Raw genomic sequence first — 17011 nt, 5'->3', positions numbered from 1 at the left:
AGCTCCAAGTGCAGCAGCTTGTACTTTTCCATATAGTGTTTTTGCTTTGGTCTCCTGTGTCAGGCAGTACTGTAACAGCTAAATGTAATATTGTTAATATCACACTAAAAACATCTCCTGCTCTATAGAATGTGCTAGTCCTGTAGAAGTGAAACTCTGCTGGAATATTGATCACTCAGCAGGAGGCCAAACAGTCAGACATTGGCAGTTTCTGCAGAATATTTGCAAGCTTTGTTTTTAGTCCAGCAGCATGGACAGAGTGAAATTGCATTGGCAAGCACACAAACTTGTAAAAAAATTTCAATCCCCCTCCCAGTGCAGTTCCATGGGATTCAAAATACCAGAAACAACTTCTGACCTCTCTGAGCAACGATCACCCCCAAACACGTTGTTCTGCAAACTGGAAAACTATACAAAGAAAACTAAAGAAAACTGATATTATTAAAAAAAAGGAATAAAAAGCAACCAAAAAACAACCAAAACCAACAAAACCAAAATAGACAAACAAACAAACCAAGCCATGCATTCATTATCCACTTAAATATTATTTCTGTAATATTTTGCTTTTAAAAAAGAGGAGAGGAGCTGGAAATTAAAAAACAAAAAGCATCCTAAAGGGTTGAGGTACATACAGTTCAGTGAGGGATGTACTCACAGAGGCTTCATGGAAGTTCCTCACATTATCCCTATTAGCAGCAAGCAGAACTTGTGTTGCAGGGCTTCTGGGCTTGGGTCTGTGGGATGACTACAGAACACCAGAGCAATGCCCATAGCAAGAACAGAGAAACAACCCTAGAGTACATAGGAATGAAACTAAAGAGAATTACAAGCAGATTTTAAGAGCAAGACATCAAAAAGAAGACAGGGATGCTGAAAAAATGGAAATAGAAAAACCCTTCAAAATTATAAAAACCTAAAAGATTCATTCAGAATTGTCTCCTCCAAAGCCAAATATTCCTACTGCCTCACTTAATTGACAATGACATTTCCATGGGGCCTGGAATCTGATCTGGCACATAGAATTTACAGAAGCTTATAAAATTTATTTACTGTAACAGCACACCAACAATGATATACTATGGATTTTAGATGAGTATTTTATATTTCCACAGAAGTCAATAAAGTTGTGCCAGCAGAAAACTTGGCTTTACATTCACATAAAATATTTTATCTCAAAGAACAATAGAAACTCTAATCAAATTGAATTACTTCATATTGTTACAAACTGCAATTAATCTGCTCAGACTGAAAAGCCATATGAATTTTTGACTGAAAGGCATGCCATTAAGCTTCTCAGTTGTTTACATGTAATGCAACATGACAGGAATTTGTATGGAGATGAGAGAAAATGAGCTATTTGACATTAACTGTTTGGAATCCTGTCTGAGGCTGTTTGCAGTCTGCAGTGGATGGGCAGGGCTGATCACGTGCCTAAGTGCAGGATTTGTGGGAGGATTTCTCAGACTGAGTTGTTCTCTGAGGAACATTTGGTGAAAACTCACTGTGTCTTTGGGTATCCAAGCCTAGGGAGGAAGTGAACATTAACATCACCTTTTTCTAGCAAGAGTAAATAATAAATCTGCAAAAAGGAAATATTTTATTTATATTAAGTAGGACAGGTAAAAAGTAATTTAATTTGTACCTCATATGTGAAGCATGGGAGTGACCTCCCCCAGTCCCTTTCCCATGGAATTTGAGACATTTGAGACAAATGATGGAGACCTGATGAATGTCTGGGCAAAAATGAGCAGCTGGGCACCACAGGGACTGAGTCTTGATCACAGGAGATGCTGTGCAGAAAGATGAAGATTTGCATTAGGCAAGCACAGAAGAGGATCTGCCAGCTCACTTGTACAGTGACTAGTTGGTGCTAGCTGGAATGCAGAGCCAAAGTGAATGTAGGCTCTGGTCTCTGTGCTGAGGCCAAGGCTGAAGACAGTTATCTTATTTACTAAAGTTCCTTCTGTTGTGCAAGTTTTTTTAGCACCTTAACCTAGCTAGTTAGTTAGAAAGCAAGGGGAGACAGAAGTCTCTCTCCAAAAAGAATTACATTGAAAACACAAATCTGGAAAGTTCAGAGAACAAGAAGCAATTAAAAGGAGCCAAGTGTTTATTTATCTGTTTGTTTAAACTTCATGCTTGGCAACATTCAGCCAGCCTTCTGAACTGGGGCAGAATTAGAAGCTTGAATGTCTGAGACATATTTTGGGTCAAAAATGAATGATGGTCTTGTTTGCTAATTTAGGACACCTCAAATAAATAGCATCAGGGAACAGAGGGCAGGTAATCAGCATTTGCTGTCACTTTACAATGTTTTGAACTGAGTACCTGAAATATTGATAACCCCATAATCATCAGGCATTTTCAAAATCTTCATTTAAAATTTTGTCACAGAAGAATAATTTTCCTTCAAAGATGAACTGTCCCATCCTCCAGGAAAGTGCATTTGAGGAAAATTCATGAGACTAATCAAGAAGGCAGTTGGAAAACCTGACTTCATTCTAAAAAAATGAATATGTTCATGGAAAACCAGCCTCAAGTTAGGGCTTCAAATGAATCAATTTTGAAAGAGGAAGAAATTACATTACTGGCATTAAAAAGACAAGTCTTGAGACACATGTCATAATTTCTTCCACTGGCAAAGAGACGATGCTGAGCAGTGGTGAGAGCAGTCACCCTTGACGGGTCCCAGTCCCCTGGAAATTTTTGTGACTGTTCTCAAGCACAGAAGGATGTTGGGGTGTCTCTGCCCACCCCAGCACCCCAGCTGCCTTTTACACAGGGGCCATACTGCCTAAACTGCTGGTGGACTGTGCCCAGTAACTTTGCTGTGAGGCTGGACCAGCCATCAGCACACTCAGGAGCTTGCTCAAGACAAGCACTGCCTGCCTTCCCCTGGGAACCTCGTGGCACAGGGGCTGAAGGGTGACATCCATTTACTTTCATTGGTTGTTCTTGGAGAACTGGATTGGCTACTGGATGTGCTTTTATTGACACACAGCAGCTGTTGCTCACCATCCTCAGCCAATGGACTCCAAAGCACACAGTCAACTTCCATGAAAGATGGATACTGTCATTAAGAAAAAATACAGAAATCTCAGAGGGAACCACAGAAAGAAACAAACCACAGAGCAAAAATTCTGTTCATCTCTAAACTAGTTGTCCCTCAATTAGGTAATTAGATGTGTAAGAGACTGAAAAGGCCTCTACAAAGACAGTGCAATAACTTTTCACCATGTCTGAGATGATAAAGAAGACAGTTGCATTAAAGCCAGTGGAAAATTATTAATAAAAGAGGTGATTTATGTGCTACTCATGTTTCTCTAGTTTATTCTTGCTGTTCAGCTGCCCTGAGTTACAACAACTGGATCTGTAAGTATAAATATTGCATTTCTAGCTTTCATGCCCACTTTGAAGACTGAGTCCAGCAAGCGAGGACCACTGAATCTATAAGGGATATTCAGGTTAGCCTGTAAGACAAATCTATGAGACTCTGAACCCCTGACAAGCATCTGCATCTGTTCTATTTACTCAGGTAACACAAGAGAGGCCACGCTACTAAAACACATCATAAATGAGTTACTAAATTAGGTCATTCAGCCCCAGCATTAAGACTGGTAGCAATTATATATTGGTTTATTTTATTAATGTGGGCAGTTACCTCTCTAATGGGACTCAGATGAGGATGTTCTTACCAGTAATGGGAAAAATAATCTTTTTTAGTTCTTACTGTCTGCTCCCTTCTCACTATGTATCTAAAATGACTGAAATCCAGTCTTCAGAAAATGTAACATCTAAAGTAGTGCTTTCTTGAAAACAAATTAAAAAAACCCCAATGAAACAAAAAAATATCCCCTGACAAACTAAAAACACTTGAATTGTACAAAAATACCGTGAGAAAGCTTCTCACTAAATAGTTCCTCTGGCAAACACAATAATGGAAGGAAACAGAGTACACTGAATGAAATCTATCCCATGTTAATTATGTTGCTTTTTTCCCTTAGGAAAGACTGTTGGGTATATGGGAGAATACAAACTGCTGAAAATTAAAATGTGCTGCAGAACTGAAATCTTGTTAGGCTCTGCCTAATGTTTAGCCTTTCACTTGTGAGCTGGGAAGATATGGCAGTTCATGCAGGAAACACCACATCTCTGCCAGCCTTTGCATGACAGGAGTAATCAAACTGTCTGCACACAGGGCACACACATGCACTTACTCATGACAAGGAAATGTTTTTGGGGTACAAACACAGAGGCAGCTGCTGGTGGTGCCTCCAGCCTCCTTTCTATGCTATGGAAATGCAAATGAAAACGCATCTCCATGAAATTCTGTATTTTGAATATAACTGAAACAGAGATTTTTGAACAAATTAAACTTCTTTTGCTCTTTTATTGGTGACACTTATCTAGCTAGAAAATGAGAAGTCATCTTGTTCTTCACTTATAAAAAGCTGCTATAAGTGCATAATATGGTTAACAAAACACATGCATAACTAAGCTTAAATTTAGAAGTTGTCAGTCTCAGTTTTGAAATGCTGTGTGACTTACCAGAGTCCTAGTCATACCATAGTATGAATTATGGGCAACACTGGCTGTGTTCCCACAAAAATAAGATAAAATATCAGAGCTGCTCCTTGAATTTTGCTTTTCAGCAGAAAATATTAATGTAAACAGCAATCCATCAACTCACTCACTGCAACCTAAAGCATTACCATTGTGATGAAGTACCAGCAGACATCTTTGTCCCCAGAGCATCCCTCAAGAGCAGGGTGTAGCCCAGAGCATTTGCTTTGATGCATCCACTGCCATTTGCTTGATGCTCTTCCCCTGCAGACCAAGTTTTAGATGAAGAACTAGAGGGTTTGAAAATTTGGGCCAAAGAACACCTTTTCACAGGAGCTAGGCTCTTTGCCTTGGCCCAAAGCATCATAAGTTCAAAGGGATCATCTGACAGTGCTGGATAGAATAAGTACCAGCATTTATTAGTGATATGAGTCAGCAAATAATCTCTTGCCTTGGAAAGTCAGAAAGTTTGTAGCTGTTGTGTTCCCCACAGAATTTGACATTCTGTCATGAAATACACTGAATTCATGAGTGACTCCAACCTAATCATGAGTCAGGCACTCACACTGCTCCATCCTCAAGCAGGATAGCCAATGTCCTTCTATCACAAGCTGTAGGACCTGACCCAGAATCTCAGAATAATTTGGGCTGGAAGGGACCTCCATAGGTTATTTGGGAAAACTACTTGCTCAGAGTAAGGCCTGCTGAAGTCATGTTTGTTCAGGGCTTCATTCAGTCAGTATCTGGTTATCTCCAAGGTGGCTGATCCTGCAGACTTTCCTGTCATGAATTCCAGTGCTACATCACCCTTCCAGTGAAAAAAACATCCTAATAACAAGGGAGAATTTCCCACATTGTGTTTGGTGTCTCCTGTCCTGTCCTATCACTGTTTTCCTCTTAGAAGAACTTGGGTTCAACTTTATACAGACGCTATTTTCTCTCACTGCTACCAAGTCTCCTGACATTCTTCATTCTCAGAAAAAACCTCTCCCTCCAAAACATTCAGTGAAGATGAGCAGATTCATCCTTGCCCCCATCCTTGTTCATGATTTGCAGTCTTCCTTCATCCCTCTTTGGAGCTACTCCATTGCCTAGACCAGTGAATGAGTTCAATGCTGAAACAGAGCCAGCCCTTGTCTTCTTTTAAAGAAGTCAGAGAGTCAGCAGTGCTCTACAACTAGGCAAGGCTTTCTGAAACAAATGCATTTTGGATCCTTCAGGTAGTAGGATCCAAAATTCCTCAAGCCAGAAGGCTCAGGCCAAAGTTGATTAAGCCTTCAGCAGGAGAGGACATACTGTTTTCTTGGTACTTTCTCCTCCAGAAATTTAAAATTCACTCTTTTCTCTCTTGTGATCTCTGCAAACTTTCCCTCAGCCTGTGTTTCCTAGGCAGCTCATGCATGTGGAAATAATTTCTGCAATGCCAATATTCCTTTTTGAGTCTGCCTCAGTTCAAGACAAAAGAGCATGGTTCTATTCAATTCTGAAAGGCTATTCTGCACCACATTAGACCAATACAAATACTCTCATGTTTTCTTGTCTTTCAACATAATATGAGGCTCTTATCATTTCCTCTCCTTATAAAATATATATACAAATGCTGGGAAAGAAAAGCAAGCCCAGCAGTATGAAAGAACTACAAAACATCCTCACATTCTGTGTATTGACAGTCTTGTCATGGTTGGGTTTTGATGTACACAACAGGGAATTCATATGTATCATAAAAATTTACCTGTGGTGAAGTTAGAATGATCAAATTTCTATGTCCTAAGGCAAAAAGCTACTGCAGTAATCTACTCTGATATTGGAGTGTCATGTCTAACAAGTTCAGGCCTACTAGAGACATCAATATACTGTGAGATAAGCAATAGCTACCAAAGGGCTGCTACCAGTCACTCTACCACAGCTTTACTTTGTATCCCTGAGCCACTAAGATTATGTTCACGTACTCTATTACATTTTACATAGTGACTTCATATTTTTAAAACATTTTTTCAAGAGCTGAAAGTAGAATTTTTCATTCTCTCATTTTTAGAATTAGCCTAACTCATATTTTGGTTCAAGAGTGGTAGGGCTTTTTTATTTTCTACCCTGTCATTAGAAAAATATTTGAAAAAAAATGTTTTGTCATTTCTAGCAGCCAGGAATTGATGACAGTAATCAACCAGCTTATTATTATCATTGTTGGAAATACCAATTTTGACTATAAGTCAAAGCATGCACTACAGTCATGAGGATGCTTCCATGCAGCAAAAGTTCTGGAAAGCATTTAGGTGGCTTAGTGAATTTTCCATATGGCTCTAGGGAGTAGATATTAAGGAAACTTTACAACCTTTTGAAAAAATATTGCATGTTCTTCCTTCTCCTCAGAGTCCCAGTCCATGACGTTCCATGATTAAAGCCTCAACTCACCCCAAATTTTAAGGGAATGACATGCCACTCTACACTGACATCAAGAACCCATTTCACAGAGTTTGGCTGGATGGAGGTACAAGGAGTACAAGGAGTTTTTGGCTGGTGGCTGGACAGAGGTACAAGGGCATTGCAGAAATCTAGTCTGAACCTTCTCTCACTTCAGCAAAGCCCATTTATGTGCTTTGCTGAATTCTGTGAGCTCAGAATCATCAGACTGGAAAGCACATGGAAATCCACAGTACCCAGAACATCCACTCACCATAACTAACCACTGCAAAGCTCACAAAGGGCTGGGGCTCCCAGGCTCTGTCCAGGCTCTGCCAGCTGGACTGCACACAAGGGTGCTTTGAAGCTGAAAATTTCCAGCATCTGAAGTCCAGGCTCCCTTCACCTCAGCTTGGGCTGACTATCAATTCAGTCTGCTCTTGACCAGGTCAGAGCCCTTTGGAAAGTCCCAAGATCCTTACAAGGCAGGATCTGCATAATGCTTTCTGCAGACATTGGCACTAGAAGATCAGGAGGGCGGTGGGAAACTGCACAAAATATCAGGACCTCATAATTCCACAGGGCAGCCTTCAGGTAGTAGTGCAGGCAAACTGCTGAGCCCTGAATCTGTCAGAGGCACAAAACCCAGACAGACTTGAGATAATCTCCTCCACCTCCACTTTCCAATCAGGTAGATTTCTTCTTCCCATTTCTCCCACTGGCTTGTAACTGTTTCAGCAATTAGAGACCTTCTACTTGTCAACATTCTTGTATTCCTTTCATGTTTATGCTCTTTGTTAATTAGGTCTGGTGCAGGGAGGTTGGACCAAGCGACCCACTGTGGTCTGTTCCAACTTTACCCATTCTGTGATTCTTCCCCACAGATGATGCCTGTAATATTCTCTTAGAGAGCATCTGACCTTGACTTAGGCAGCTAATCCCGATCTTCTCACTCTGCTGTAGGCAGAGTAGAAATTCCTCTTTTCCTGTGGATTCCTCAATCCCTGAAATTGATTCTGGCTCTGTCTGCTGCCCTCTGCAGCAGAGACATCCCTTCAAGAAGAGAGATTCAGTGTCAGCAAAGGCCAACATTTTCCTGTCCACTAGCCCCATTAGGCTGAGATCCTCATAGCAGCGCTATGGTGTTTCACTGGTGACATTTCTTCCCTTCCCTGGGAAGAACAGTTTCTTCTTGGATTCTTCCTTCTTGCCTAAATAGAACACATATCACCAAATGTTGCTTATTCAGGGAAAATTGCTATTATTCCTTTAATATGAAACAGATCGATGTACCAAAGACTTGGAGCAACTGAATTAGAAATTAATAGGGAAAAAACCAGAAGATGGAGAGAAAAAAACCTCACACAAATCACAAATGAAACAACCCCTGCCCTCAATCTTATACTTAAGCCAAGAAATATATTAAAACTTGGTTTTAACTTGTAACTATTGGCAAGCAAAGTCAATCCTGGAGCAATCACAGAGGAATAAAATAGCAGCTATAAAAACCAGACTGGATACTGAGAGATAAAATCCTGCACATTGATTTTCACAATTAATAACTGCCAGAATTACTGCAATTCATTAAGGAGTTGAAATCAAATCATAAATCAGTCCTCAGCCAAATGTTAAGCAAAAAATACCAATTTTAAAACATAATAGCTGAGTTTGGCATTAGTAATTGTAAATTACTAATTGCATGTTGTAGGTACAGATGCTTATCCCTTTGGGTTGCTCACAGTTCTGCATGCATATTTTGCACTGCCATTTGGTCCCCAGAGGTGTCACATTCCAGGTTACTTATTCCCAGGGTAGTATATTACAGCTTGCTGATTTCCATGTACCTACTTGGCCTGTTAGCCCAATGGACTTGAGCTGTGTCATTTGCCCAGTGGTCATGGGCAGACATGGCTAACAGTCCATGGCTAACAGTTATGGCTCCTTCTTGGAGCCTTAACAGAAAGAGAGGGTTTTCCAGGCTGCAGCAGCGAGGTTCTGTGCTGATAGAGCAACTTCCAAATACCATTGGTCATTACAATGACAAAGCAAAGCACATGATTCCTGTTCACAGGGCATTAGTATGTGTAGCTGTAAAACTCAACCTTTGCTAAAGGTTTTACTAACGTTGCACTATTTCATGCTTACAGTTTGTTCCAGAAGAGAGAAAATGTGTTGCATCCAAGACAGACATGCAGTTTCTGACTGTCTGTGATGGTTTGCTGCTCCTGAACAGATGTGGTGAGGATGAGGCAAGGGGTCATGCCTGTTTCCCTCTCTGGTTGCTCATGGCAGGTATTGCATATGGACTTCTTATCTTCCTCAACTCTTGTAACTTAGTGTAGAACTTGGATGTGACTCGAGAAATTGTTCCAGAAATTAACTCTATCATCTTCACCTTGGGAGAAAAAGCAGGTCCTTCCTCCCTTCTTATCCATTGTAACCCTTATGCAGAGTAAGACTGAGGTTTAGTGGAATTCTTGTGTCTCTGAATTTGAGGTAATTCCACTTCAAAAAAAGAAAGTCCCATAACACATGCAATATTCATGCACCATGGGGGATTTTCTTCAGCTTCACTGAGCTTTGGATTAAGCTTCATAAAACTTGAAACTTTCCACAATCTCAGACCTCATTGGTTTTGGCCTTTCTGCAAGCCTGCAAGGGACCCAGCAGCACACGCACACACACCACACATTCCTCCCTCCTCACCTCAGCAGGATTTCACTTAGCTCCATCTCCATCTTAATTCACCAGTTGACCTAATGATATTTTGACTGAGGCCAATTCCACATTTGCTCATCAATATTGCATCTCACATCTCAGCCCTAGAGATTTCTATATTTATCTTGCCTGGGATTACAGGGAAGACATAAGGAGACTGTAAGTAGCTTGCACTATTCCTCTTGACTTATCGAAGGCTTCTGGTATGGAAACAGTGCTAGCTGTTTGTAAATGAATTTGCAAAACAAACAGACATACAGACAGACACACCAAGTTCACATACAGTATAACATAACATATGATGATGATTGATATGATATGATATATTATATGATATATGGCTGCAAAATATTTTGCTTATATTTCTTTATGTAGCATGTAGCATTAAGATTCCTGTCCATGGCAAAGCAGGAAGTATCTTTCTACAGGATTTCCCTGCTGAAAATATGAAGGTACATCTTCAGGGCACATCCACCATGAGTAACTCTTCATGCATGCCATACAATTATCTCTATTTCAGGTGAAATGTATGGGACACTGCTGAGGTCTTGAAACACTTAATTCTACCTCCATTTCCTTTGGGATCATTCTGGATTATGCTATCTAGTTACTTTGCCTTTATGATTCAATTTTTAAGCACTTACTTGGACAGCTATCAAGTATCCTTTAGGACTCCCACAGACAGAGAAGCAGACTCACTGTAACCATCTGGGGCCAGAACTATGATTAACTTTCAAGTCAATGTGCCTGTAGGAAAGGACTACAAGTTAGATATGTTTCTTCCACTTCAACCGGAAAAATAAAACAAAGTTTAAAAGTGTCCTCTGGATTTGGGTGCCCAGCATGAGACATTTTTACTGTTAGGCATGCAAAAATCACTGATACTTACAAAATTTTGGAAGCTGGTGGTCTCCTGTCCCTAAACCAACAGTGATCCTCCTTCCCCTACACTGGCAACTGAGTTCCATTCACAACTCTTATGGAATATACTCACTTGACACATGGTAATAGGGTCTAAAATCACAATGTCCTTTTGTAATGCTATGACCTGCCCTTCCTGCTGTTTTTTGCATCATTAACCTTTAGGTTTTGGTTTCATTGACTTTGTTTGATGTTTGAACTTACAAGGAAATGACACCAAGACAGGAACCTCACTTGGAGAGTTTGGGATGGGTAATTGCTCATCATTTGCCTAAGAAATTCTCTAACTGTTTCTGTCCCTCTGTAAGACTGTCTGGAGACATCCAGGAAGATGATCCATACCTGAAACCTTTCCTGATCCCATGAACCAACATCTCCTTGACTCCATAAAACCAGGATTTCTTCATTGCTTGACAGGGCATCTCCTAGAGTGGCAGTCTGTATGCTTTCACCCTGAACACCTCACTGCTCACACCTCACAGACATCCCTCTAGGCCTACCAATACTCTACCACCAGAACCTACTCAGTTGCTCTCACCACCAGCAACCACATCCACTTTAACTTTCAGCAAAGAACAAAAGGCACCTCCTTTCCCACTTCTCCTGCCTGATTATCACATTTCATTGCCTTTTTACTTCCTGGTGCATTCAGAGGAAAATAAGCTTCACAGATGGATGGTGAGCAGCCTATGAATGAAAATAGGCTGGTTGAAGGCCAAATAATGGCTATGTAGTCACAGGACCCATGGTTCTTTGGGCTGTCTCTGGCAGGAATTGGGATGAAGAACTTCAGTTAACACAAAGTACATGAGGTTGTACACACATACCTTCTCTTGCAAAGACTCTGGCAAAAGTATCAGAGTGTGTAGAGTATCTTATTCTTTGTAGAATTTGCAGCCAAAAATGTCAGACTGCTTTGTAATCTTTAACTAGTCAATCTGAATTATTTCTGTGAAATAGAAGGACTACACAGACATTGATCACTTCACTCCAGCCTTGGAGCATACTTACCACTGGAGTACAGCATCAGCTGGGTAGTAAGATGCAATGACATCTTCTCAAGTTCAAAAGGAAGTGAAGACTTATTGCTTGTAGTTCATTTTCACGAGGAGTGTGGGAGGCTCAAGAGGAAACTTCAAAGTGAAGCTGTGTGCAAACACTCAAACTAGACCTGGTGGGACCAAACTTGCTTTGCAGAGCAGTTGTCACTCTGTCACAACAACACTGCTCAGGACTGGGAGTGATCAGGGTAGCAAGGCAGTCTACACATTCTAAGAGTTTTGGTTTCTCTGTCAATAACTGAATCAGACTGGAAATAAATCTTAAGAAAAAATCCCCAGCAACCTTCTGGGCTGCTGGAAGCCCACACGGGCCCAAGAAGTCCTTGTCTGCACCATTCTCCATCCCTTCCAGTACATCTATGCAGATTTCCAGGGTAGGAGCAATCTCTGGTCAGCTCTTCCTTATTTAGGGAAATATTTAATCCTGTGTTTACCTGAAGGCCAGTTCTGATGCTTGTTCTTGGGTCAATAATTTCTGTAACAGCAAGAGATGAAAACACACAAAGACATTAATGAAATCAGCATTCTCTCACATGATTAATAATGTTTCCTTTTCAACAGTCAGCAGGTGAAGAAACTCAGCAGTAAAATTCTTCTGCACATAAGGACCCAGAATATGACAACTCCTGCCTTAACAAGACAGCATATGTACTGCATCCATTCCTTTCAGTGCAGGCAGAAGGGAAAGTGTTAATTATTCTTTGTGGGATGAATGAAATGCACTGTACCATTAGCACCTTCTGTGCTCCTGCCTAATGACAGGCTTAACTTAAGAGAATTCTCTGTACTGTCCTACGTATCACCTTTCCTCTGACATTATCTTCCTTTTCTTGGCTCTCTACGTAGAATTTTAATGAGACTTAATTGTTTTTCCATCAGCTGCAAGGATTTCAATCCCAAGTCATATGTTGGTTGTCATTCTACAGAAGGTGGTATGGGGAGCTGTAGAGATGTTCTCTTGCTAAAACGGAGCAGGAGGCAGCCCCCACACCTCCCACTGCATCCCAGGGAAGGGCTGTCTCTGTGTTTCCAGCGCAGGCCCAGAGACTACAGCTTGGTATTTCTGCAGTTACACAGTGGGGACAGGAAAAATCAGTCACACAAATGACTGCCACCACCTCCCTGCAACTCCACTCGTTGCAAGGACGCTTGAGGTGTTGGTTCCTGCCTGACAAGGGTTTGCACTCAACACAGAGTACTTGCAGGTGCCAAATGAGCTGTACATCAGCCTTCTGTTTTATGTCCTTGGCCATTTACTAGTCACCTGCACACTTTTGTCTTTTGTTTCATCATTCAGACCATCTTCAGTAGTACAGCATATTTAAAACAGATTTACTTACTTCTCTTAAACCATTTCAAGGGCACTTCTGAAGATATCAGAGATTCTCTGAAGCATCATGAGGGAAACAGGATGTTGCAAGAGCAACTGGGTAGAGCTCACCATATCTGCTGACAACAGGGAGCACAAAGGTTCCTTGATATACAGACCCATGATGTGGTGCCATTACAGAGAAAGATGCTACGATTACTCTGTATGGTCATCAGGCTGCATGAAGATAAATTCCAGATTTAAAGAGGTGCTGTCCTTTAGTTAATCAATAAGCCATTTCAACAGCTGACACTGCCTGTGGGATCCTGGCACTAGGTGTGAGGTTGCAGGGCCTGGGAACATGGGTGGCATCGCAGCAGGCAGGCAAGCCCTGAGCACCAGGGCTCTGAGGCTGATGGGAGAAGTCCCAGACACAGAAAGGGAATCTTGGTCTCTATACAGAGCTCCCACAGGGCTGCCAAGTCTGCTATGACTCAGCAAAGGACCAGGAGCCTAAAACCAATGATGGTTAATTAATATCTCATACTTCCATAATATTCAATCCTGGGTCCTATATATAACTTACAATCAATGGTCTGGGAGTATGTTAGCAAACAGCAGCATTTATGAAATGAGGAAGCTGAAGCACTTGTTGCTGGTCTGAAGGGTATGAAATCAGAGGAAAATACAGTTTGAGGCCTTAGAGAACAGTAGTTTCAGGTCCAGGAGGACAACATCACCTTCCCACTCTGAATCTTGTGCTCCTCAACTGGACAATGTGACAATGGCTAGCCAGCCATGTTTAATCAATACTTAGATATTTTTGTTAGTCATTCATGGACTTAATATTTATTAAAATATTTCTCAGAGCCTTGTTCCTGCACACTATTTCATCATGTGGAGCATTCAGTGACAGCTTCCATGTAGCTGTCTTCTGTTATCACATCTTCTGCCCTCCCAAAATATCTCTTTCCCTTATGGGAAACAGCATGGAAGAAATAGCATCTTTTATGTCATAGCTGCTGTATGACAACTGTGTGGTTTCCATCTACACCTTACACTCATTATAAGTATTCACTTTTTGACAGCTAGAATCTTCCCTTTGGGGCTTTGGTGCCAATCCAAATCCCAGGAAAGTGTAAGAAAACAAATTAATTAGCAGGCACTGGAGAGTGTGAATGTTGCCCAAAGGTATACATTGGCAACTAAATATGAGAAGCCTGTGATGCTTATTAAGTGACTTGAGTTTGGCTGGTTGGCAGGAACAGAGCTCCTGCACCAGAGAGCAGTAGGCAGCTCTGCACCTGGAGCACAGCCAGAGCCCTGCACTGCTTCTTTCTAGCTGGGGCTATCTCCTGCTCCACTTAGGGGTGACATCAGGAAGCCAACTCAGATTTGAGGTAGGTGCTTTATATTTGATCAGTTGCTATAAACAAGACAGGCCAGAGTCTCCACATTAACATGCAAGACTGTAAGATAACCAAACAAAGTGACATCCCCTCAGCAATGAGCAGCTTCCCAGATTAGCATCCACAGAGCATGGTAGCCACTCCAACAGGGCTCTAATTTTGGCCACTAATAAGAAGATGCAAGTAAGCTGATGAGACCCGAAAAACTTTGCTTACTACCTCTTTCTCAGACTAATTTTCATTTACCATTACAAATATTCAAATTAAAGCAAACACTGCAGATATGAGGGAATCTTTAATTCACTGACAAGAAATGCTGCCTTCAGGACCTCTTTCAGGACCGCTATAAATAGAAAGCCATAGCAATGCAAAACTGAAATCAGTGCTGACAGTCCAGCTCTTGCCTTCTTTAAAAAAGTTGCCAAAATGTGCAGAAATTGAAGTATTAGGAGAGATAACACACTGTTTGCTCAGTGCACCTCATCTGTAATTTACAGATTGCGAATGTTGGCATCACTTGAACACTCTACTCTTCCTTTAAAAATGTGTCCCTTGCCTAGAGCTTTAGACAAATCATCTAATTTCCCAACAAGTCAGTAACATTCAACTGAGTGCTGCTACTAGAGCAGAACAAAATATGTTCCTGTTGTGTCATAAATGGAGAACTGTTGAGTCCAGAACTTACATGTCAAGGTGCAGGCAGGGGCTGATGCATTGGTCATACCTTACATTTCTGGATGAACTCCTCTTTTAAAAGCATAACAATACCTCTGAGTATGGGAAATAGGCAAAAGCAAGCAAAAAGATGGCTGTACCAGCTCTGGCCTACAGCATCAGATATTTCCATCCCTCGTTGCACTAGCTAAATGTAATACTTGTGTAATAAGCAAAGTCCAAAGAATGTCAATTTAAAAGTTCCTCTGAATGTCATATGTCAACTGTGTCTTATGCCAACATGTTCCCCATTCTCCTCTGTGCTTCTTGCTCCCTCTCCCAGTTACATTTTCTGGTGTCATGTATCTTCTAACCAGGAGGTCAGATGTTTAAATTTCTCTACATAAGAAACTCTCAGCAATCTTCTGAAAGCAGATACCTTTAACAAACAAATTCAATTGCGAAAGAGTCCCACTTACAGAGCAAGCATGCAAACAAAAAATCCATAAAAGTCCCTGAACAAGCCCCATCTTGAGAGAGAACTTGAGAGAGAACCCTGCACAGGGCTGAGGGGATGATTAAGCACTGATAACCCCAGAAACTGGAAAGTTTCCCAGGGGCTTAAGAGATCTTTAAACATAACTCCCTCAGCAACCAAAATTTGAAGTCAGTTCCTTGGAAGTGAAACTCGAGCCTATTCATCCTGGTAAACCCATGTTAAGGCACCATGTGACGTGCCTGGCTTTCCAGGCTGAAGCTTTCTGCCTCTGCTGGTGTAGAGCTGCAGCACAGCCAGTGGAAGGAGACAGCACCAGGCTGATTGATGCCTGCTGATACCTGCACGCTGTGTGAAGGTGAAAATGCAGGGAATGTGACTAGAGCAGGAGACCACACACATAACAAGGGGCTGTGGGCCATTGAGGCATGGACAGCTAATGGAAATCCCTCTGCTGTGCCATGATATACCCCCAAGGCACCCACCCAGCTGGCAGGGCTTTTGAGCCCTGGGAGAATCCATCCTCAGGAAACACAGGGAGAGATGATGTGTGTTTAATGACACAACAGAAATGTTTCTGGCCATGCACATGCATGCATAGAGTCCCCTGACTGGGGAGGAAGCTGGCACCTCTGAATCTCATGACCAAACAGGGTCATACAACATATATAAGAGCACAAAAGGTCACATGTGCTTTCCTCATGGTCTGTGTCTGTGCCTTACCTGGATTTATGAGAGGTGACATCAATCAGTTTTGGAAAATGCTTGGGATCCTCAACTTTCAAGAAAGGAATGGATAAAATCTCCAGCAGATCTGGGATTTTGGAAAGCTGTTAGACTCACCTAAAGTAAAACACAGAAAGTATATAATGAAATACTGAATATGGTTTTTTTCTTCCATTATTTCTGAAAAGGGTTGTAAATGTCTTTGCCTGTGCTGTAGAAAACTCTGAGACAAACCTATCCTTCAGGTCACAGGAAGTGGTGACATACAGGCAAAAATAAAATCAGTGTTGCATTCAGTTTACATCTGTGTGGTTCCAACTGCTAGAGCCCAGATGATTTTTTCCTTTAATTTTAATCATGCCTGCAGAAAATGAGAACCCTGTGGTACACTCCTTCGAGCCAGAGTGCAGATACCCTGACTCCCCTTCCCTACCAACAGCCTTTTGGGGCCACACCATCCCTGACCATTCCAGAGCACAGCTTCACTGACAGCATATACAACTTGACAAGTAAAAAGTACAAGATGGTGAAGGAATTTTCTTCTCTCCCCACCCCCACCTTCTAGTGGCACAGAATCTACATAAACAAATTATATCATTGACTTTGCCAGTAGATTAGCCTTTTCATCTGGGAATACTACTTCATTTAAAATAAGGGATTGGAAACTCTTCACAAGAGACAGGTAAAACTAGCATAGACACATCATTCCCAAAAATAGCTTAAAAAAAAACCCGACAAAATAGCAAGAGTCAGA

General features: G+C 41.4%; 1 long non-coding RNA gene across 1 annotated transcript; it reads right to left on the bottom strand.

The window, feature by feature from the left end:
* Positions 1–1139: 1139 nt before the first annotated feature.
* LOC128939509 (uncharacterized) lies at positions 1140–16346 on the bottom strand. Its single transcript, XR_008483224.1, has 3 exons — positions 16255–16346; positions 1643–1790; positions 1140–1523 (listed from the first exon to the last, which is right to left on the bottom strand). It is a non-coding gene; the product is annotated as an uncharacterized LOC128939509 (long non-coding RNA).
* Between the last annotated feature and the right edge of the window lie 665 nt (positions 16347–17011).

The sequence above is a fragment of the Melozone crissalis genome, unplaced genomic scaffold (assembly GCF_028551555.1).
Source record: "Melozone crissalis strain CALT ecotype California unplaced genomic scaffold, PUWL_Pcris_2 ptg000027l_1, whole genome shotgun sequence".
Classification (NCBI taxonomy): domain Eukaryota; kingdom Metazoa; phylum Chordata; class Aves; order Passeriformes; family Passerellidae; genus Melozone; species Melozone crissalis.
Note: the sequence above shows the minus strand (reverse complement) of the source record. Positions and strands in the feature narration are given on the sequence as shown.